Raw genomic sequence first — 24,717 nt, 5'->3', positions numbered from 1 at the left:
TGTTTGGCAGACATCCAGTCTTAAACCATAGAAAATTGTTGTTACAGTTTCTAAAATAAACTGAGACTCCCACCCCTGGATTTAATGAAGTTGCAACTACAGTGACTCCTTCCATCCAGTGAGACTAATACAACTACAGTGACTCCTTCCATCCAGTGAGACTAATACAACTACAGTGACTCCTTCCATCCAGTGAGACTAATACAACTACAGTGACTCCTTCCACCCAGTGAGACTAATACAACGACAGTGACTCCTTACATCCAGTGAGACTAATACAACTACAGTGACTCCTTCCATCCAGTGAGACTAATACAACTACAGTGACTCCTTCCATCCAGTGAGACTAATACAACTACAGTGAATCCTTCCATCCAGTGAGACTAATATAACTACAGTGACTCCTTCCATCCAGTGAGACTAATACAACTACAGTGACTCCTTCCATCCAGTGAGACTAATACAACTACAGGTACTCCTTCCAACCAGTGAGACTAATACAACTACAGTGACTCCTTCCATCCAGTGAGACTAATACAACTACAGTGACTCCTTCCACCCAGTGAGACTAATACAACTACAGTGACACCTTCCATCCAGTGAGACTAATACAACTACAGTGACTCCTTCCATCCAGTGAGACTAATACAACTACAGTGACTCCTTCCATCCAGTGAGACTAATATAACTACAGTGACTCCTTCCATCCAGTGAGACTAATACAACTACAGGTACTCCTTCCAACCAGTGAGACTAATACAACTACAGTGACTCCTTCCACCCAGTGAGACTAATACAATGACAGTGACTCCTTCCATCCAGTGAGACTAATACAACTACAGTGACTCCTTCCATCCAGTGAGACTAATACAACTACAGTGACTCCTTCCACCCAGTGAGACTAATACAACGACAGTGACTCCTTCCATCCAGTGAGACTAATACAACTACAGTGACTCCTTCCATCCAGTGAGACTAATACAACTACAGTGACTCCTTCCATCCAGTGATAGTAATACAACTACAGTGACTCCTTCCATCCAGTGAGACTAATACAACTACAGGTACTCCTTCCAACCAGTGAGACTAATACAACTACAGTGACTCCTTCCATCCAGTGAGACTAATACAACTACAGTGAATCCTTCCACCCAGTGAGACTAATACAACGACAGTGACTCCTTCCATCCAGTGAGACTAATACAACTACAGTGACTCCTTCCATCCAGTGAGACTAATACAACTACAGTGACTCCTTCCATCCAGTGAGACTAATACAACTACAGTGACTCCTTCCATCCAGTGAGACTAATACAACTACAGTGACTCCTTCCATCCAGTGAGACTAATACAACTACAGTGACTCCTTCCATCCAGTGAGACTAACTACAGTGACTCCTTCCAACCAATGAGACTAATACAACTACAGTGACTCCTTCCATCCAGTGAGACTAATACAACTACCGTGACTCCTTCCATCCAGTGAGACTAATACAACTACAGTGACTCCTTCCATCCAGTGCGACTAATACAACTAGTGACTCCTTCCAACCAGTGAGACTAATACAACTACAGTGACTCATTCCATCCAGTGAGACTAATACAACTACAGTGACTCCTTCCATCCAGTGAGACTAATACAACTACAGTGACTCCTTCCATCCAGTGAGACTAATACAACTACAGTGACTCCTTCCACCCAGTGAGACTAATACAATGACAGTGACTCCTTCCATCCAGTGAGACTAATACAACTACAGTGACTCCTTCCATCCAGTGAGACTAACTACAGTGACTCCTTCCAACCAGTGAGACTTATACAACTACAGTGACTCCTTCCATTCAGTGAGACTAATACAACTCCACACAGCTTTCATAAGCCTTTGACAACAGTAGCGGTGTCGTGGGTAAAATCACTGGGGACGCAAAAAAAGTACCATATTACAACCTAAGTGGTGATAATTGCGTTGTTTGCTTCATATACTTGACACTGTGATATATAGGCCTAAAGGCAGAGACAAGAAGAGGACACAGTGGCAGAATAAGTTCAAACCCACCTTTGTTTTATCACAAAACTGGAAAACAACCCCTGTCCGGTGAAGTCCACAAAGTATATTGCATGTAACAGTTACATGACCTACAGCATGGTCAAGCAAGTTGATGTTTCTGACATTTTCGGAACACTAAACAACTATTTATTTAGAACCACAGAGAGTTCTCGCAAGTCGCTAAGAAAACAGGAGCTGCCTCCACTATTAGCAACATTTCAACATCATCAAATCACCTACTGTATGCTTAGTCTAATACACAGACAACTAAAAGATACCAAAAACAATTTAGTCCAATCAATGTAACCTAAATATGATGTGGCTGTCCATGTTTCTGATTCCTCTGTGTGTGTGTGTGTGTGTGTGTGTGTGTGTGTTCGTGCAAGTAGAAAAAAACATGTTGACTCACCCTACTTGTAAAGAAACACCAATGCCATCCTCCCTTACATGTTGATGAAACGGTCTATCACTCTGTCATACAGTGCACACTTTTATTTGTTGTTGTCATAGGATATCTAGCTAAAATGCTTGCGAGCCTAACTTCCTTTCATGGGTAATGTTAGCTCGTTAACATTAGCCTTCTACATCTAGCTACACATTGAACGTCCATCCTCTCAGGCCAAAGGCAGAATATATTAATTAATGGTTGGATCAGAATCACCGTTATAATCATTGTTCAGTATGGAGAATTAAATTAAACCAAGTCCAAATCCCTATCTCCATCCATGGCTAATTTAGAAAAGGGACAATTTTAGCTAGCGAGCTAACCACTGGACTTTTCTTTTTTGGTGTGCCAGGACCAATCACAGTTGAGCTCACTCAGTTTAGCTCAATGCTGATTGGCTTATATTTTAAACTTTTTTTATGAAGGGAGTCCAATTCTCACTAGCTTCCCTTGCATTCAATGGTATGGGCGACAACAATGTCGTACTCTTTGGGACCAGATAGCATCAGATAGATGGCCTACACATACAGAGACAAAGGGGCGCTGTTTCACTCGCTTGGATGATTCTCCGGTGAGATACATTCAGCCTCTTGCGAATTGAAGGAAAATGATGAAACACAGAGAGACTAAATTGATTATTGTATATGTTTATTTGTTTTTGGGGGGAAGACTGGTTTCCCTTGGCATCCATGGATACACGCCACTGACAGTCAAACAAATGGTATAATTACTCATAAAGAAATGCCCATTCAAAATAAGAGTAAATGGAATAAAATAATAATAAAGAAAAATGGAAAAGGCAGGGCCTCGGGGCATGTGTACACCATGGAGCGTGAGCTCAATATAAATTGGCAAAAGCATGAAATATTAAACAGAAACATTTTTCCCAAGCTCCTTCTCTTTGCTTACAACATCATTGGCAGATTTTGCAGGACGGAGAGGGGAACTGGGAGGGAGGGGGGGGGTTCGACGCCTACACATCTTGCCACAATTGCACAGTTAAGCACTCCTTCCCCCTCCCAGAGCTTCCTAATGAGGACGCAAAGAGTACACATTTTAACTCATCCTCTGCAATCTGCAAATAGGTGCTGAAACAACTTAAGATTTTTACTTAACTTCTAGCTAATTCACAGTTTGAGGCAGGAAGGGAGATGAGATTTCACCCAGAATGCATTTTTCTATTGGTGTCAGACGAGCGGCAAACCCGTGAAATGAACTCACTACACAAAGAGCAAGCAGGGGCAATCGGTAGGAAGGCAAGGAGGCCATGCATTAGGGTATATGCAAGATAGAGAAGAAGACGGGAACAGCAAGAGAAATAGGAAAAGAAAGTCTAAGATAGTTGCAGCCAGAGGCAGAGGGGTGTATGCGTGTGTGTTTGCGGGGGAGATGGGGGGGACAAGGAAGCTGAAGAGTATTACAGGAAAGAGAAAAAAATAGCTTGTCTATAATAAATGTATGAAACAGAATATTGCTTGCTACACTAAATGTCTCGACAACCAGTCTGAACCCCTATCACTTCCCCGGTGCTGAGACCATGTCTATGGGTGGACCGGTCAGCGGTGGTCAATGTTTGGTTGGGTGGAGCGGTCAATGTTTGGTTGGGTGGAGCAATCAATGTTTGGTTGGGTGGAGCGATCAATGTTTGGTTGGGTGGAGCGATCAATGTTTGGTTGGATGGAGCATTCAGTGTGTGGGTGAAACTGTCAGGTTTTGCAGTGCATATGACTAAAACAGCAACATTGTCTCACGTCAGATGGCTTCACCCCTCCATGACTCTCGTCCCTCATGCGATCTGTCTTGTGAACGTGGAACTCATATTCAAATTTGAATATTGAGCATCCGCCATTCATAGTTCCTAATTTTTGATATCACTGCGCTAAATTATTACAAATTAGATAGCTAAATTAATACAAATGTTGTGACAGTGATTTAATAGTTTTCATTACAAAAAAAATACTTGAAAGCTATCTCCTGCACAAATTTTGTTTAAGAACGTTGTTTGCCAGTGCAGTGACCCAATCACCTGTGTAGCTAACTGTTGTAGCTAGCCAGCTTACTGACATAGCTAGATAGCTAGCTAGTTATGTAGCACTGATTTCACTAACATAAAAGCTTGCTTAGCCAGTTTAAATTACCCTGAAGTTCAGAGAAACTGACTGTGCAAGGCACTTAACCCTTATTTGCTCCAGGGGTGCTGTACTACTATGGCTGACCCTGTAAATCTACACATTTCACTGCAACTATCTGGTGTATGTGACAATAAAAACATATACTTTATCTTCAGAAATCAGTCCGTAGATCAGCATGTTTCTCTGCGATCGTATTGTTGGGTCAGCTGAGCGCAGCAGCTGATTCGGAGGCTACTGCAATGACTCGTGACAAAACAACAGCTGCTTCATGAAAACTCACAATAATATAAGCATTAGCACTACTAGCTACAGTAGCTTGCTAGCTAGCTTTTGTTGGAAGATTCAACAATGTGTGTGCAGCACTAAGTAGGTAGATGGTTTGTTAGCAGCATTGTTTCAGGCAAAGATGATTTCTGTGACTGGCTCAGCTGTTGGACAAATCCATGATAGCTTTTGTGCCCATAACTTAAGAAATACTGCTCATTGAAGCACAACAATACTTAGCTAGGTGTAAAATGGGGCGACTTCCTCACCAAAGAAACATAAACATTATTGACATATTTATTGTTTTAGCTTAGATTAATCAGACAGTTTTGAGGCAGAAATGGGGTTCAGCAGATGATGTTACCTACTGTCGGAAATATGTTTTAATGTTGCGGCAGCCCATGTTGCCGGATTACTTTCCATCTATCCCATGACCCTTTGCAAGATACGAGACAGATCAGTTCAGGCAGAACCGATGTGCTATCCGACATAAGACAATGGATGTAAGGATCAATGTCTAGGACAGGCCTGGGCAACACCAGTCCTCGGGGGCCTGATTGGTGTCACACTTTTTCCCCAGACCCAGCTAACACACCTGACTCCAATAATCAACTAATCATGATTTTCAGTTAAAAATGCAATTAGATTAAATCAAGAGTGTTTGCTAGGAATGGGGGGAAAGTGGACACCAATTAGGCCCCCGAGGACTGGAATTGCCCAGGCCTGGTCAAGGAGGTATAGATAGTGGTCACCAAAGCCATGTATTTCGAGAGTTGGGCCAACTTTTAGAATTGTGAATATTGTTCTAATGCAAAGAATTCAGTTACATAGCATTATTTAAATATTCCTGATGTAATATTAATGGGGCGCTAACATGGCTGCCATAGAATGTTTTAGTGTCATGTAAATGCATCATAATGCAGAAACCTCAATGGCCCAACCATAGATATAGAACAGGGCCCAGCTCTCTAAATACATAACTCACCAGACAGTGCTCACCGTACCTACCTGACCAGTGCCCTGTAGATACCCCGGTACGCTCAGTACAGGAGTTGCTGACGGGGTGGAAGACAGTCTCCCAGCCACCCGTGGCGTAGCGCCAGTTGTGGGACTCCAGGATGAGGGTGCGCTGTGTGCCATAGGCGATCATGAAACAGTAGACCACGTGGTGCAGCTGACAGCCGTAGCCACAGCCCTTGTTGATGTTACACACCAGCTTCCTGGCCTTACTGCAGTCTTGAGGGTTCTGGTTAGGTGGGAGGAGAGAGAGAGAGAGAGAGAGATACATAATACAACATTTGTAATGTCTTTATTCTTTTGGAGCTTATGTGAGTGTAATGTTTACTGATCATTTTTATTGTTTATTTCACTTTTTTATATGATCTACTTTGCTTTGGCAATGTTAACATATGTTTCCAATGCCAATAAAACCCCTTGAATTTAATTTAATTGAGAGAGAAACACACAGAGAGAGAGAGCGGTGACAGTTTCCTGTCCCACCTTTAAATCATGGCAGTTCATTACACTGGTGTCAGAAGTGTTCGACCTTGCATCCACGACAGTGCGTGTACTTGGCCGGTGAGCGCGTTCCTGTAAGACGGAGAGTCACAAGCTAGCGTGAGGACGCGCTCTTTGAAAGGAAAACAAACATTTGCGTTTTGGTCTTAATGTAACGTTATCAGTGTTGTTAGGATTAGGTTTAAAATCCGATTTTAAGAAGATAAATTGTAGAAATAGGATGTATAACATTGTGACTGTGGTAACAAGTGCTGACCAATCTGTTGTCATGTATCCAGGTTGAGGCTTGCTATCAGCAGGAACATGGAGCACTGTATGTCATGATAATATTTTTTCCGTTAAATGTTTTGTACCATTTCAAGAGCTAACACTATACTCATAAGAAGTGGATAAGCCCTGTGCGCCATACAACAGTCTACTCCTGGGGTAACTCCCTATTAGAGAGACTACGATTAGAGGTTTGGGCAGGAAGCCCTTGGCCAGGGGTGGGTCAGGGGTGAGGGCTCTCTTTAAAGCACACTCACTACCTCTACCTGTCTCTCTCCAGGGCTACAGAAGCAGACTGGTCCAAGGATCTCCAGAGCCTTCTAACCAACTACCTGCGACCTCTCCAGAGCACAGAGAAGTAAGCTCCACTCATAGTGGTATATTTGATGCACTGTGTAAACCTCCTTCACTATAGCAGTCTGCTTGTGTGATGCTAGCATATTATCAAGGGCAAATGGTTGGATTGGATGTACTGTACTCACTCCAACTCATGCTCTCTCCCCCCTGTAAAAGTCTTTCAGACTTTTATCAAAACTAACATGTGTCCATCCCCCTTTCGTCTAGGTGAGTCTGCTGGGCTATGGAGCTCAACAAAAACCTGCCACCCTGTTGCCAGCTATCGTCAGACTTTCAACGGCCACATATTGGGTAAGAACAAATGCTATAGTTCATTATGTATATTTAAAAAAATGTAAATAAAAAAAAGATTACAAAACAATAACTTTTTCATAGCATGTTTGTTATGTTGGTTTTTACATTTGTATTAACTTATGTAAACATCCACACAAATACACTTATTATTTAAAATATCTAAAATAAGTCATGTCCAGAGTGAATACATTTGTAATTCATGTAGATCATACAGGTGTCTCAGCTAAAATATATATCTCTGACAAGATTAAAGAATGGGACAAAGTGATAAGTCGGTATTTGTATCCGTAGCAGTTTGTATGAATTTGAGTGGCTCCATACTGTACATGTTGACAGAATGACTGTGAGACTGAAAGAGAGACTGTTGCTGCTCTCCTAGGTAAGGCCCGTCCCGTGATGAAAGACAGCTGTGCAAAGTATTGGGTAACAGCTTTCTTCCCAAAGCGTCTTCAGAGTTGGAATAGAGATGTAGAATCAGCTCCCCCTTGTCAATGTAATCATTCATTATGATATAAAAGGCTAAACTGATCCTAAAATCAGTTATCCTCTTCTGAGATGCTTTGTGTATACGAGCCCTGTTATGTCTGCATGCTGCTTTCTAATTCAACAATGCCTAAAACATGAATAAGAAATATCCTAGTCAGTCAGTAATTAAGTTAACTACTGAAACAGTAATGTAAATGGGCACGAGCCTATTCAGACAAATTATACCAAAACAACAGCCTATTTGCGGTGAAATGTCAACTTCTTCAGTCACCAGTGCATGAATACACAGTCAGGGGAACAAAGTAGCTTGACAACAAGTGTTCAAAATAGTCAGCATTATAGCTAGCAAATATATAGTTGTTATTTTCTGGAAATCTATCTACAGTCCACTTAGCTGGCTAAGGTGGTGAACTCAGACTGGTGGTGAGAGTTAGGAAACGATTTCTAAATTTCCTCCAGCAGTTTGAATCTAGTTAGCTAGCTAATGGCATTTTTTTAAAATCAACTTTCTCAATCCGAGGGATAGCTTAGCAAATATAGCTAGCTATTTGTTTTTCCCCTCGCATCTAAAGCTGCCTGATACAGTTTGCCAGTTGTTAGTAAAGTAGGATGAATAAGTCAGAAGCCAGCTAGCAATGCCATGTTCATCCCTTTCACCAACAAAAATCATGTCCACGTATAAAAGAAACAATTACAGATCATGTTAGTTATATTCTAGGATTTCAGAAGTAATAAGCAATTGTTTTGTCGAACCGGCATCTTCACCAAATGTCGTCGCCAGTCAGCTCCAGAGTCTTCACCTGAACAAACGCTTAAATATAAGTTTGAGAAGCAATGCGAATATTTCACTCATTAGGTTGTCAAAGCTGTATATATTTGTCAGTTATCAAGGCTAAAATGGCATCTGGCAAGCGCTAACATATCACAATGCTTGTCTGTTTAAAACCTAGAAGAGAGCTAACGTTCCTTAATGTTCAAAACGTAATTGCGCCGACGTTCATTAATAAGTGTTCAATAATAACGTGAACAACACAAGGAACAAACAAGCCACTTTGAGGAATCGGTTTGTGTGCGTGTGTGCGTGCGTGCACATGAGTTTGTGTGAGTGTGTATGTGTGCGTGTGTGTGCCTGCATGCATGTGTGCATTTGTGAAATTTTGCTCCTTTATTATCCGCATTGGCCCCATAGGTATAACAATTACAGTTGATATACATGCTAATAATCTGGTGTGTTGTCTCGAGTCTCGACAACAAAGACTTGAATGGCAGCTTTACACCAGCGAGCCCCAGAGCGCATCTTTCAGAGCATGGTGTTAAATGAGAATGACAAACAACCATAAGAGTACAAGCTCTGAACTACTTTGGTTCCTTTTAAAATGATAGGTTAATGCAATACAGAAGTGCCAGCAGACAGAGTTTAATGGTAATTATAGTGCAGGTTGAATACAAAAAGGCTCCCACTTACTACTACAGTTTAAGTAGTCCTTCAAAAGCTGTAGTAGACTGAAATACAGTAGATTGAACATGTGTGTGTGTTCACAGTGAGTAAAGGAGAGAGATGGGGACATACAGGGAGAGGGAGAGAGAGAGACAGGGGGGAGAGAGAGAGACAGGGGGGGAGAGAGAGAGACAGGGGGGGAGAGAGAGACAGGGTTAGAGAGAGAGACACGGGGAGAGAGAGAGAGACAGGGGGAGAGAGACAGAGGGGGGGAGAGAGACAGCGGGGGAAGAGAGACTAATCTACTGCATGACCTATACTCAGAACTGATGAGGCACTGTAAAAAAAAAGTAGAAGGCTGACATTGGAGGGGGTACTGGGTGTGTGCGTGTGCGGCTCTGAAGTATGTGTGTGAGTAATGAATTAGGGATGGCGGCCGGTGGAGCTCTTTGATCCCTCAGCGATGGTGACAGCAGCTGTTAGCCATGGCGTCTCCATCAAGCCACACTCATTCTGGCTGTCTTCATCAAACACCAAGACTCATTAATGCTGCAAGGCCCAGCAACGCACAGCCCCACCTCAGACCCGCTGCACCCAAACTGGGAAAGGTAGGATGGCTGAGGGGGGACTCCTGGGGGTATGGTGGTGGGGGTATGGAGGTATGAATCTAATCAAATCCAATTTTATTTGTCACATGCTTCGTAAACAACAGGTGTAGACTAACAGTGAAATGCTTACTTACAGGCCCTTCCCAGCAATGCGGAGAGAAAGGGTGACTTGGCAACAAGATAGATAATAAACTGGACTTGCCATGTGGTAGCAGAGAGAACAGTCGATGACTTGGGTGGCTGGAGTCTGACAATTTTTAGGGCTTTCCTCTGACACCGCCTGGTATAAAAGTCTTGGATGGCCGGGGGTTTGGCTCCAGTGATATACTGGGCAGTACTCACTACCTTTTGTAGTGCCTACGAGGCAGCAAGAGGAACTGCCCCTCCCTACATTCAAGCTATGCTCAAACCCTAACATCCCAACCTGAGCTCTTTGTCCTGCCACCTCGGGTCTCGTTGCCCTTCCATCCCTATGGCAGGGCAGTTCCCACTCAGCCCAAGCTCTTCACTGTCCTGGCAACCCAATGGTGCAACCAGCTTCCCCCTGAAGCTAGGACAGCAGACTGCCTGGACATCTTCCGAAAGTACCTGAAACCCTACCCCTTAAAAGCGTATTTTAAATAATCCACCTCACCCCACCCCCAAAAATATAATAATAATATTTATTTTTAAATACTTTCCTGAACCAACACCTGCACTGAACTCCCCCTTACAGCTGTGACTTTGATGATAACTACTTCATTAAGGACAAGTGTACTTACTATTCCTGAGGTATGTGATTGTCCCACCTAGCTATCTTAAGATGAATGCATTAACTTTAAGTAACTGGATAAGAGTGTCTGCCGAATTACTGAAATGTCAATGTAAAATATTACTCAACACCTGGATTCGGTCTTTTGTAGTAAAATTAGAAATTATGTTTTTTACATTATATAGAAGTATAGACTCGGAGCTACAAAATGGTATATCAAACATTGCATTTGAGGGACAATGGGAAAGTAATTCTGATTTGAAAGTTGATCAATTTATAAACTCACTTTTGAGAAAATCACATTTGAATGTTTTGCTCTCTAGTGAAGAGCTCTTCTTTGCGTAAACCCATTCAACATTGTTCACACCCTCACCCAAAGCTTTAGCCCCACCAATTTCGTTTCGCTCTCAAAGCGCACACTTGATGCTCTGGCCGATGATTTGCTTACCTCTGGATAACATGAACACAGCCTAACCAGCTCTGCTGGCAACAATTTCATTATGCTTTTTTGCAGACGTTCACTGACACCAGCTATATTCAACAGGTGTTGTACACACATCACGTAACGTTAGCTAACGAGCAAGCCGACGTTAGCTAGTTAAACAATAAACAGTGCCAACAATGGCACAGTGCTGGGAGCTAACCAACCATGTTCAATGTTAGCTAGCTAACATTAGGCTCTAACTAGAACAGCACACAGCTCTGGGAAACTAATAATAACGTCAGCTAGGGAGCCAGCCAGCTAACATTAGCTAGCTAGCTAACAGTACACTTTATCTTAAGACATATAGCTAGCTAGCTAACAGTACACTTTATCTTAAGACATATAGCTAGCTAGCTAACAGTACACTTTATCTTAAGACATATAGCTTGCTAGCGAGATGGCGTGCGCAAGATGGCATTCAGTGCAGATCATTTGTTTTGGTAGTTAAGGAATTATTGGATTTCCTTACCCAATTATGACCATTAGATTATTTCTAAGGTCATAAAACTCTGGAAGAATATGGTTTAGTTTATTTACCAAAGCAATTGATTACTTTCTGCAAGTTATTCACCTCTAAAACTAAGTTACGCTGATAAACTAGCTAGCTCAAAAACTAGCTTGTTGAACGTACATGGAAACTGCCATGACCAGAACCAAAAGGAAAGAAATGGAGAGGTCGTCAGATGGACAGTTAACCACAAAAGATGGTGTGATTTTGGGTACTCCTCTTCAGAATGTAACTGTGGGGCGAAATACTGCAATGGGTGATGAAAATGTGGTGAGTATAGACAACAATGCTCACAACCTGCGCCCCTCCAGTCCCCAGTTCAGGTCTTTACCTTACGACCCCGGCACTCTAGTCAAGCCCCAGGGGAAAAAGATGATGCCAAGAGGGTATTCACTTCTTGAGATGCAAAACAAAATTGTAATGCTTTTGACAGCAAATGGCTTGGAGGTCATGGTTCGGGAGAATACGATGAAAATTGAGGACATAAAAAGTCTGTTGACTTTATCTTTTTAGAAGTGAAAACCCTCAAAAGTGACATGAAGAAAGGTGAAGTTATCTGCCAGGAAAATGAAAAGAAGGTGGCTGAACTCGAGCAAAAGGTGAATGAGGCGGAGAGATAGCAGCGCAGGTGGAACCTGAGGCTCCATGGAATTCCAGAGCAGGTGGGTGAGGACATCAAATGCAGAGTTGTTGACATCTGTGGAGCTGTCATTCCCGAATCAAAAGCCAAACTTCAGGAAAACGTAGACATCGTTCATCGTTTGGGAAGAGTCAAGACAAGAGACCGAGGACAACCATCATCCGGTTCACCAACAGATCTACAGGGGATCTTCTTTGGAGGCGAGCGAAGCATTGTGAATTCCCCATCAAGCAAAAAATGAGGTTCACGGAGGATCTGACCTCAGCAGACAAAGTGACAAGAGAGAAACTGGCTGATGGTGGCTGCAACTCAAAAGGCAGGGAAAACTGAATATTTTTATCGATGCGAGAGTGAACATCGTTGGCAAAGAAATGCGGCCAAATCAGAACATTCGAGTGAGAGCATGAGTCCAACTCAGACAGAACGGTCAGGCCAAGGTGAATAGCAGCTTTTTATTATAAAAATGTACACAAACAGTTGAATGAGAGCCGGCTGACTCGAGAACTGGTAAACTAAACACTAAATATAGGTGAATAACTAACTGTAGGTGAATAACTAACTGTAGGTGAATAACTAACTATAGGTGAATAACTAACTATAGGTGAATAACTCACTATAGGTGAATAACTAACTGTAGGTGAATAACTAACTGTAGGTGAATAACTAACTATAGGTGAATAACTAACTATAGGTGAATAACTAACTGTAGGTGAATAACTAACTGTAGGTGAATAACTAACTATAGGTGAATAACTAACTATAGGTGAATAACTAACTATAGGTGAATAACTAACTATAGGTGAATAACTAACTGTAGGTGAATAACTAACTATAGGTGAATAACTAACTATAGGTGAATAACTAACTATAGGTGAATAACTAACTATAGGTGAATAACTAACTGTAGGTGAATAACTAACTATAGGTGAATAACTAACTATAGGTGAATAACTAACTGTAGGTGAATAACTAACTGTAGGTGAATAACTAACTGTAGGTGAATAACTAACTGTAGGTGAATAACTAACTATAGGTGAATAACTAACTATAGGTGAATAACTAACTATAGGTGAATAACTAACTATAGGTGAATAACTAACTATAGGTGAATAACTAACTATAGGTGAATAACTAACTATAGGTGAATAACTAACTGTAGGTGAATAACTAACTGTAGGTGAATAACTAACTGTAGGTGAATAACTAACTGTAGGTGAATAACTAACTATAGGTGAATAACTAACTATAGGTGAATAACTAACTATAGGTGAATAACTAACTATAGGTGAATAACTAAAGTCTACACAATGTCTACCCCTTGTAGACATAAGAATACTTTGGTAACTTTATGACCAATATTTTTTTTTGTTTTTTTTTGTTGGAGAGGTTAATAATGGGATGGAAATCCTTTTGAGTTACATATCCTGAGGAAAGCTTATATTGGCATAACTGTCACGCCTTGGTCTTAGTATTTTGTGTTTTAGTTAATTAGTTGGTCAGGCCAGGGTGTGACATGGGTTTATTGTTTGTTGTATTTCTTAGTGGGGTTTTTTAGTTATTGGGATTGTGGCTGATTAGGGGTGTGTGTTGCATAGGTTTGGCTGCCTGAGGCGGTTCTCAATCAGAGTCAGGTGATTCTCGTTGTCTCTGATTGGGAACCGTATTTAGGTAGCCTGGTTTTCACTTTGTATTTTGTGGGTGATTGTTCCTGTCTCTGTGTTAGTATTTCACCAGACAGGCTGTATAGGTTTTTCACGTTCCGTTTTTTTTTTTTTTTTTATTTATAAGTTATTTCGTGTATCGTCATTTGTTCCATTAAAGAACATGAGTAACCAACACGCTGCATTTCGGTCCGACTCTCTTTCGACAAACGAAGAACGCCGTTACAATAACAAGGTTGTTGGTTGAAGTTTGTCTTTATCTCTTTGTTCAATTAATGTCAGGGGTATTTGTAATTTACTCAAGCGTAAGGCTATTTTCCTGTATTGCAAATGGTTTAATCCAGACTTTTACTTTTTACAAGAGACTCATGCTTGTTCTTCCGATCTATCTTTTTGGAAAAATCAATGGGGTAACGATATCTGGTTGTCATATGGCAACAACCACTCTGCAGGTGTAACAGTTTTAAGAGGCTCATTTAAAGGGAAGGTCAACAGTAGTAAGACTCACCACTCTGGACGTTGGTTAATTGTAACAGTACATTTCAACGGTGAAATGTTTTCATTGATGAACATGTTCTGTTATAATCTCACACCCGGCACAGCCAGAAGAGCACTGGCCACCCCACATAGCCTGGTTCCTCTCTAGGTTTCTTCCTAGGTTTTGGCCTTTCTAGAGAGTTTTTCCTAGCCACCGTGCTTCTATACCTTCATTGCTTGCTGTCTGGGGTTTTAGGCTGGGTTTCTGTACAGCACTTTGAGAAATCAGCTGATGTACGAAGGGCTGTATAAATAAATTTGATTTGATTTGAACTATCATTTATTTATTTATTAAGAGATATTTCTTTATCTGGATGTGTACTTTTATCACAATCTGAAGGTCCAGATTAGTTTATACCTTCCTTGCTTTGGATGTTTCTCTTTCAGTGACTAAAGTGGTTGATACTAAATTATTTAATTTCATATGGAGGAATAAACCTCATTATTTAAGAAAAGCGGTAAAATGTCGCACCCAAGGTGAGGGAGGGTTGAATGCTCTGGATTTTAAAACCTCTAATATAATATTTAAGATTAAATGGATACAAAACTATTTAAGAAATAAGGATTACATCTGGAATATCATCCCTAATTTAATATTTCAACAAATTGGTGGTCTAGAATTTTTACTCAAATGATTTGGGTAAAATCCCTATTAAGCTTGCTAACTTTCATAAACAAGTACTTCTAACTTGGAACCTCATGTACAAACACCATTTTTCCCCTCGTAGGTATACAATCTGGAATAATACAGTTTTTCTCAGTCGCTTTGGTGCATTTCTTAGATCAAAAGTGCAATTCTTGAAACTACTTGTACGAATTCCAAATCATCTAGTCACTTGTGCACATCATTATAGCAATTTCTTATTCCTTTGAGCAAATTGCAATTGATAATGTACAAGTGTCAGCTTTTTTCCACATTATCAATTGCTCATGTCATGTTGATCAAAATGTAGTAGATGGTTCTCTGTTGAATAGTCTTACCCCTCGAAACATCTAGGCATTAGTTCCTTGCATAAGCCATTAAATGCAAAATTGTTTAGCTATTTGTCATAAACTGTCACGCATAGTTTTACACATTTCTATTAGATCTTTTGTACAAAAACGTGAATTGATGAATCGTGCAGGTGAAATTGACTCATGAAGGAATGTAAAGTGTTAGTTCAACCAACAATCAACCAGTTGTCTAAATTGCTCAAAAGTGCATCTCATGAAGAATCAATTGGCAAGCATATATAGACAGACCACAACACAGAGTTGCAATATTCCAATAATGGATGGACCAGGAAATGAACAGGGTCAACAGCCAAGAGGAGGAGGAAGAAGAGGAGCAAGGATGCATGGTGGAAGGCAAAACAGAGGAAGAGGCAGAAGAGGACATAGGCTCCACCCGGCACAGCCAGAAGAGGACTGGCCAACCCACATAGCCTGGTTCCTCTCTAGGTTTCTTCCTAGGTTTTGGCCTTTCTAGGAGTTTTTCCTAGCCACTGTGCTTCTACACCTGCATTGCTTGCTGTTTGGGGTTTTAGGCTGGGTTTCTGTACAGCACTTTGAGATATCAACTGATGTACGAAGGGCTATATAAATAAATTTGATTTGATTTGATTTAGGCGCATATCTGATGACATAAGGGCCACTATTGTAGACCATGTTGTCAATCATGGCCTTAAAATGGCTGAGGCGGTTCGAAGGGTGCAGCCGAATATTGGGAGATCAATAGTTAAAACGTTTCGAAGAGAGAACAGGTATGTCCACCAATGTACGGTGCACTGTTACTGTATATAAGCAGTATACTGTATACTTCGTACAATGCTTCATATTACAGTAGTCCACTTGTATTTCACAGCATACAGAAATATATTCTATACAGATACATACTGCACCTTACATGCACCCACCTGTATGTTTTACAGTAAAATGTGTGTTCGCATAGTTTTTGTCTATGTGAAATTGTGCGATGCATCACTGCATTTTTCCCCACATAGGACTGCAAGATGACCTCAAACCGGTGGCAGAGGACGCCTTTTCACACCTCAACAGGAGGAGGCTATTTGCACCATGGTCCGAGCAAACAATGCCATGAGACTCAGGGAAATACAAAGGACCATTATAGAAGACAACGATGTCATTGAAAACATCCATACGGTTAGCATCTCAAACATCGACAGGGTGCTGCATAGAAACCAGATGAGTATGAAACAGCTGTCCCGTGTACCATTCCAAAGGAATGAGGACAGAGTTAAGGAGCTACGGTACCAGTATGTACAGGTAAAACATATATCTATGTTACTACTTTACAGCAACATTTTATAGAGATACATAGTACAGTAAGCATAAACTGCACACCTTTCCATTGCTGTGGAAGGAACATGCAATATATGTACATTTTATGTCACTCTTCCTTACCAAAACAAATTCAACTGTGTGTTTTGGGATATAGTGTATAATGGAGTTGGAATCAAGTGAACCCTCCCAAATGCAGAAGGCGGGTCGGAATATCATCAGTCACAGAGCTACTGTGGATTTGCCAGGCCAACGGGGAGGAAATATCACCATGTGTGCTGCTATTTCGGAGCATGGTGTCCTAACCCATATCCCCCTTATAGGACCATACAACACCCAGCATCTACTCAACTTTTTAGAGACTCTCTACAGGGCTCTCATCCCTGATGATGAGAGGGGTCTGTTTAGAGAGGATTTGCCAAAGTATGTGGTCATTTGTGATAATGTGAGTTTCCATCGATCAAACACAAGGCAATAGTTTGTGACCCACCCGAGGATGCTCATAAAATTCCTCCCACCTTATTCACCAATCCTTAAGCAAATTGAGGAGTTCTTTTCAGCATGGAGGTGGAAGGTGTACGATCGTCAGCCACACACACAGAGGACCCTGCTGGCTGCAATGGATGCAGCATGTGAGTTCATCACAGTAGACACCTGCAGAGGATGGATAAGGCATTCCAAAAGATTCTTTCCACGTTGCATTGGAAGGGAAAATATCCGGTGTGATATGGATGAGAATATGTGGGTCGACAGACAGGAACGTCTGGATGTGTAGAGACAGCACAACAGTGCTGCGGGCAAAGTTGTGCCTTAGGGGTGGTTTCCTGTGTTTCTTTCTAATTTAGTTTTTTTTCCTTTGTGCCCCTTGGGTTGTCCAGTCTCTTTCAATCAATAACCCACACAGTAATATGTAAATAGCACTGTTGAAATTGATATATGCCATAGAAGTGCAGCCTTGTGCATTTTCAATACAGTAGCTGTCATCCAAACTGTAGCCTAAGTTTACATCAAGTAATACTGTCAAAGTACACAGTTACATTGACAACATGCCTAAACATTTTGACGACCTTGTTCGTGAACAATGACTCAATGACTTATCATTCTGATGACACTGACATGATCATTGGCATGAATATTTACTCTTGAGAAATGTACTAAGGATTTTTAGTGACTGACTAGCTTTAGAAACATATCTATTGTATATTGCAGTTTGTACAAATTGTTCTGAGAAATGCACTTATTATTTTGCACAAGTTAGGGATGATGTGAGAAATGCACTTATTATTTTGCACAAGTTAGGGATGATGTGAAAAATGCACCAAAGCGACTGAGAAAAACTGTAAAGACATAAAATACAAAAACACGTTTTTATTTTTCCAGAACTGGTTTGACAACAATATTATTTGGGTTAAACAATTATTGAATAATGGTGGACAACTATATGATTATCCAGAATTTATTAGAACACACAATGTTACATTCACTCTATGAAATGATGAAATTATTGTTAGAGCTATACCTAAAGGTGCTATTCTTCTTTTAGGAGAATATAACAGTACTCCAAGTGCAACTGTTGAGGATTTTGCAGCCTCAATACAATTAGAAGGAATTGACATTTTAAACTATAAGTGTAATAACATGTATATAAGGAAACTATGTCAATATGTTACTATTCCCTCTGCTAAAATGTACTGGAAGGCAGCCCTAGGACAAGTGAACTGCAACAAAGTTGCTTTGTTATCTAGTAAATATTGTATATCTAATAAGGTAAAAGAAGTATCATACAAACTCATTCATAGAATCTACCCTGTAAAGACCTTTATTACACACAGATTTAAAATAGCTATTGATAACTAATGTCTATTTTGTGATTGTGACCCAGAGACTCTTGACCATTTATTTTGGGACTGCTCTTATGTCAGAAGATTGTGGTGTGAGTTAGAATATTTTATTTTAAAAGAAACAACAATCAATATTAATTTGAAAGGCTGATATTATGTTTTATTTTGAACCAAATGAAATGGACCCTGATTCAACTTTCATTGTTAATTTAAAAAAATCTTTCATGGAAGATTCTTTGTCCATAAAATGAAGTGGGCGGAGAACAAACCCCCTTTCACATTATTATTATGACGAGCTTCTATGGCAGTCCAATCCGAACTCCTCTCTCGGCATGTCCAGCCCACTCATGATCTCAGCCAATCATGGCTAGTGGGAAGGTTGCTCACTTTTTCTGTGGCTTAACCAACAAGGCTCGTATTTTAACAATTGTATTCGTATTTTCAGATGGCATACGAGTTTGTTATTGAGGCACATGAAAGTTCACATGTTCAAGAAGCCTTTTCTCCAAAAAACACATTTTGATAAAATAAATGTTTTTTACCTTTTTTACAAACGGCTCTCATGAAGTCGTGACCTGCGACATACGCCTAGTTTCCTGAATCAGTCAGTCAATATGCTCTGAATGGTGCAGCTGTAAAAGGTTATGAGGATCTAAGGGCCCCATGCCAAATCTTTTCAGCCTCCTGAGGGGGAAAAGGTATTGTCATGACCTCTTCACAACTGTGTTGGTGTGTGTGGACCATGATAGATCCTTAGTGATGTGGACACTGAGGAAGTTGAAGCTCTCGACCCGTTCCACTACATACCTATTGATGTGAATGGGGGCGTGCTCAGCCCAGCATTTCCTGTAGTTCACGATCAGCTCCTTTGTCTTGCTGACATTGAGGGAGAGGTTGCTGCCCTGGCACCACACTGCCAGGTTTATGACCTCCTCCCTGTTGGCTGTCTCATCGTTGATCAGGCCTATCACCATTGTGTCGTCAGCAAACTTAATAATGATGGCATTGGAGTCATGCACAGCCACACAGTTGTGGGTGTACAGGAGGGGACTAAGCGCACAGCCCTGAGGGGGCCCCGTGTTGATGGTCAGTGTGGCGGATGTGTTTTTGCCTACCTGCACTACCTGGGGGCAGCCCGTTAGGGAGTCCAGGATCCAGTTGCAGAGAGAGGTGTTCAGTCCCAGGTTCCTTAGCTTAGTGATGACCTTGGAGGGGGCAATGATGTTGAACGCTAAGCTAGAGTCAATGAACAGTATTCTCATGCAGGTGTTCCTTTTGTCCAGGTAGAGGAGGGCAGTGTGAGGTGCAATAGAGACTCTGGTGGTCGTAGTGGGATTTCTTAAGTGTCCGGATTAATGGCCCACTCCTTGAAAGCAGCAGCTCTAACTTTTAGCTCAGTGCGTTTGTTGCCTGTAATTCATGGCTTCTGGTTGAGATATGTACGTACATACGGTCACTGTGGGGACAACGTCTTCAATGCACTTATTAACGAAGCCCATTGACTGATGTGGTAAACTCCTCATTGTGCTCCGAAACAAATTCCAGTCTGTGCTAGCGAAACAGTCCTGTAGCTTAGCATCCGCTTCATTGGTTTAGTGAAGGGTATATGAGAGGATGACAAAGTGTGTGTTGGGGTTGGTGGTTGTGTGAGTGTCTTTGTGAGTGTGTGTGTGTGACAGGATAGATGATATACATGTATCAGATAGCAATGTGTTGCATCTAAGTGATTCTGACAGGTATGGCTTGTGTTAAGTAGAGAAGAGCTGATGTGAGAAAGAGTGTGCGTGTGTGTGTTTACGCATGTGTGTAAGCGTGTTTTCACATGTGTGTGGGTTTGTGTGGGTGAGTGTGCTTGCATATGTACGTGTCTGTATACACTCTTAGAAAAAATAGTTATTTGATTGTCCCCATAGAGGAATCCTTTTTGTTTCCAGGTGGAACCATTTTTGTTTTTTGGTCACTGTTGTAGCAGAAACTACCGCAGCCCCTGCAAGGCAGGTGGGCCCACGAGCTCACCTAGAGTATGTCTGCATTTGATACAAAATAATTTTGACAGTACCCCTCCTTTCTAATATCCACATTTAGCAAGCAAAGTGTTTGTGTTGTCCAATCTATATGGCTAGTAGTTGAGTCAGACAGAAAATCTGTTGAGGCAATTTGTCAGCGGCGCCGGCGTCAGCCCGCCTCGAGCTGCTCACCTAATAGGCCAGAGGTGGGCAACTCCAGTTGCCTCGTTTTGCGAGCTCTGACCTAACATTGCAATTTTGTGACTTTTTTGGCATTTATTTTTACTTGATTTTCATGAAATGTATCCACTATCATTTCTTATAACCGACAATGACTTTTGAAGATCAGATCTAAGTTATTTACCTCAATTACGGTTTCAACTTTGATGCATATGCCCTGGGTTCTTTCTGTAATTCTACCCAAACGCCAACTTTACAATGGCAAGAGAGGGGGGATCCTGGAGAGGTTAAGTTGAGGGGAAAACCGTCCACCTCTTACCTCCAATCTCCTGGCCAATGTACAGTCACTTGATAATAAGATGTGTGACCACCAATCGTGGATTTGCTACCAACGGTACTCTCGTAACTGCGATATTTTCTGCTTTTCTGAAACATGGCTTTCGGACAAGATACCCCTCATGGCTGGGATTCTCCATTCACCAAGCGAACAAGACAGTGGAGTCAGGGAAATCGAGAGAGGGAGGGGTTTGCCTCTTCATTAACAACAAATGGTGTGCTGACTCGAGCGCAGTGGAAGTCTTAACCCATTGTTTACCCATCTTGGAATACCTGAGGGTCAAATGTCGACCCGTTTACCTTCCGAGGGAGTTTCAGCTGTTATCGAGACTATACATTCCACCTCAGGACAAGAAAAATAACAAACATGCACATAGGAATCTGAATGAGGCTATAAACAAGCAGGAACACTTTGTTTCCGGCAATTTTAATTCCTCCTCATTAAGACACGTAACGCCCAACTTCCATCAATACGTCTCTTTCACAACTAGGGATGATAAAGTCCTAGACCCCTGTTACCCACAAGCAAGCATGCAAGGCCCTCCCTTGTCCCCATTTGGCAAATCAGATCATGACTCCGTATTCCTGCTCCCTGTTAACAAGAATCTCAGTTGAGAAATGGTATTCAGAATCAGAGATTATGCTGTATCACTGCTTTGCTAGAACTAAATGAGATATGTTCAGAGATTCCGCAGATAACATTGACACACTAACCACCTCCATCACCGGCATCATTAGGAAATGCATCGGCGACGTTGTCCCCACAGTGAAGGTTCACTGCTTCACCAATCAAAAGCTCTGGATTAACACCGAGGTTGGTGACAAACTAAAGGACAGCACTACTGCATACAGGGCTATCGCAGACAACCCTGAGGCTAAGGATGAGGACCGGAACAGGTACAAGCAGTCCCGCTAAGACCTCCGCAGAGTCATTAAACGAGCAAAAGGACAATACAGGAATAAGGTGGAATCATATTACACAGGCTCTGACACCCGCCGCATGTGGCATGGGAAACAGTCCATTATGGACTACAAAGGAAGACCAAGCCATGATCTGCCCGATGATGTCTCTCTACCAGACGAACTCAATGCATTTTATGCATGCTTTGACCTTGTCCCAGTCTGTAATCCCCGTATCTTAAAATGACCACCATTATTCCTGTTCCCAAGAACTCCAAGGCCTCATGCTACAACAACTACCACCCTGTAGCACTCACTTCTGTAATCATGAAGTGCTTTGAAAGGCTGGTCATTTCACACATCAACTCCATCATCTCAGACACCCTGGACTCACCCCAATTTGCATACCTCCTCAACAGATCTATAGACGACGCAATCTCAATTGCACGCCACACTGCCCTCACCCATCTAGATAAGAGGAACACCAGTATGAGAATGCTGTTACTAGACTACAGCACAGTGATCAACACCATTGTCCCCTCCGAGCTTGTTACTAAGCTTAGGACCCTAGGACTGAACACTTCCCTCTGCAACACGATCCTGAACTTCCTGACAGGCCAACCCCAAGTGGTGAAGGTAGGCAACATTACCTCAGCCATGCTGACCATCAACACGGGGGCCCCACAGGGGTGTGTGTTTAGTCCCGTCTTGTACTACCTCTTTACCCACAACCACGTGGCCACGCACAACTCCAACACTAACATCAAGTTTGCTGACAACACAATGTTGGTGGGGCTGATCACCGATGATGATGAGACAGTATACAGGGATGAGATCAGTGACCTGGTTCCTGGGACAACAACAAGGAGCTGATCGTAGACTACAGGAAATGAGGGTACTAGTATGCCCCTATCCACATTGACAAGGCTACAGTAGAGCAGATCGAGAGCTTCAAGTTCCTCAGTGTCCAAATCTTTAAGGATTTAAAATGGTCCACACACACTTGCACAGTCGTGAAGAAGGCGTGACAGCGACTCTTCCCCTTCAGGAGGTTGAACAAGGTTTGGCATTGGCCCCTTATATCTTCAGAAAGTTATAGAGCTTCACCATTGACAGCATCTTGACTGGCTGCATCACTGCTTGTTATGGCAACAGCATCACCCTAGATCGCATGGCACTACAGAGCGTGGTGCGGACAGCCCAGTTCCCAACTGGGGCCGAGCTCCCAGCCATCCAGGACCTCCATAACAGGCAGTGTGAAAGGAAGTCCAGGAAAATCGTTAAAGATTCCAGCCACCCAAGTTATAGGCTCTTCTCACTGCTTCCGCATGGCAACTGGTACCGGTGAATCCAATCTGACACCAACTGGTTCCTGAACAGCTTCTATCCCCAAGCCATAACATTGCTAAATAGATAACAAAATGGCTAAACGTACTAAAGTTGACCCTAATATTTTATATTTTGGGTGTCTATGCACACTCACAGGACTCTAACACATTCACACACACTGACACCCCCCCCCCACACACACACACACACAATTTACTCACACACACATAACACGCACACACAATTATACTTACTCTACTCATATGCACACACACACATACAATCCTCATATATGCTTCTGCTGCTACTCTGTTTATCATATATCCTGATGCCTAGTCACCTAACCCCTTTTCATATCTACCTCTATCACTCTAGTATCCCTGAACATTGTAAATATGGTATTGGAACTGACCCAGTATATACTGTAGCTTACTTACTATTCGTTATCATTTTATTTGTATGTATTTGTTCTACCTTATGTTATTTTTAATACTATGATTATATTGAACTGCATTGTTGGGTTTAGAGGTGGCAAGAAAGGCATTTCACTACATGTGCATGCAACATTTAAACTTGAAGCGTATCTGATCACGCACGTGACAAATTACCTAAGATTGATGAAACATTACCAACAACGACGAGACGGCCTACAGGGAGGAGGTGAGGGCCCTCGGAGTGTGGTGTCAGGACAATAACCTCACACTCAACGTCAACAAAACTAAAGAGATGATTGTGGACTTCAGGAAACAGCAGAGGGAACACCCCCCTATCCACATCGATGGAACAGTAGTGGAGAGGGTAGTACGTTTTAAGTTCCTCGGCGTACACATCACAGACAAACTGAATAGGTCCACTCACACAGACAGCATCGTGAAGAAGGCGCAGCAGCGCCTCTTCAACCTCAGGAGGCTGAAGAAATTCGGCTTGTCACCAAAAGCACTCACAAACTTCTACAGATGCACAATCGAGAGCATCCTGGCGGGCTGTATCACCGCCTGGTATGGCAACTGCTCCGCCCACAACCGTAAGGCTCTCCAGAGGGTAGTGAGGTCTGCACAATGCATCACCGGGGGCAAACTACCTGCACTCCAGGACACCTACATCCGATGTTACAGGAAGGCCACAAAGATCATCAAGGACAACACCCACCCGAGCCACTGCCTGTTCACCCCGCTATCATCCAGAAGGCGAAGTCAGTACAGGTGCATCAAAGCTGGGACCGAGAGACTGAAAAACAGCTTCTATCTCAAGGCCATCAGACTGTTAAACAGCAACCACTAACATTGAGTGGCTGCTGCCAACACACTGACTCAACTCCAGCCACTTCAATAATGGGAATTGATAGGAAAGGATGTAAAATATATCACTAGCCACTTTAAACAATGCTACCTAATATAATGTTTACAT

At 42.0% G+C, this 24,717-nt stretch overlaps 1 pseudogene; it reads right to left on the bottom strand.

Annotated features, from left to right (window-relative positions):
• LOC135557907 (alpha-(1,6)-fucosyltransferase-like) overlaps positions 1 to 24,717 on the bottom strand; it is a 205,579-nt pseudogene that overhangs the window by 13,664 nt on the left and 167,198 nt on the right.

This window comes from Oncorhynchus masou, chromosome 16, assembly GCF_036934945.1.
Source record: "Oncorhynchus masou masou isolate Uvic2021 chromosome 16, UVic_Omas_1.1, whole genome shotgun sequence".
NCBI classification, from domain to species: Eukaryota; Metazoa; Chordata; class Actinopteri; order Salmoniformes; family Salmonidae; genus Oncorhynchus; species Oncorhynchus masou.
The sequence above is the reverse complement of the archived record's forward strand: the minus strand, read 5'-3'. Positions and strand labels throughout refer to the sequence as shown.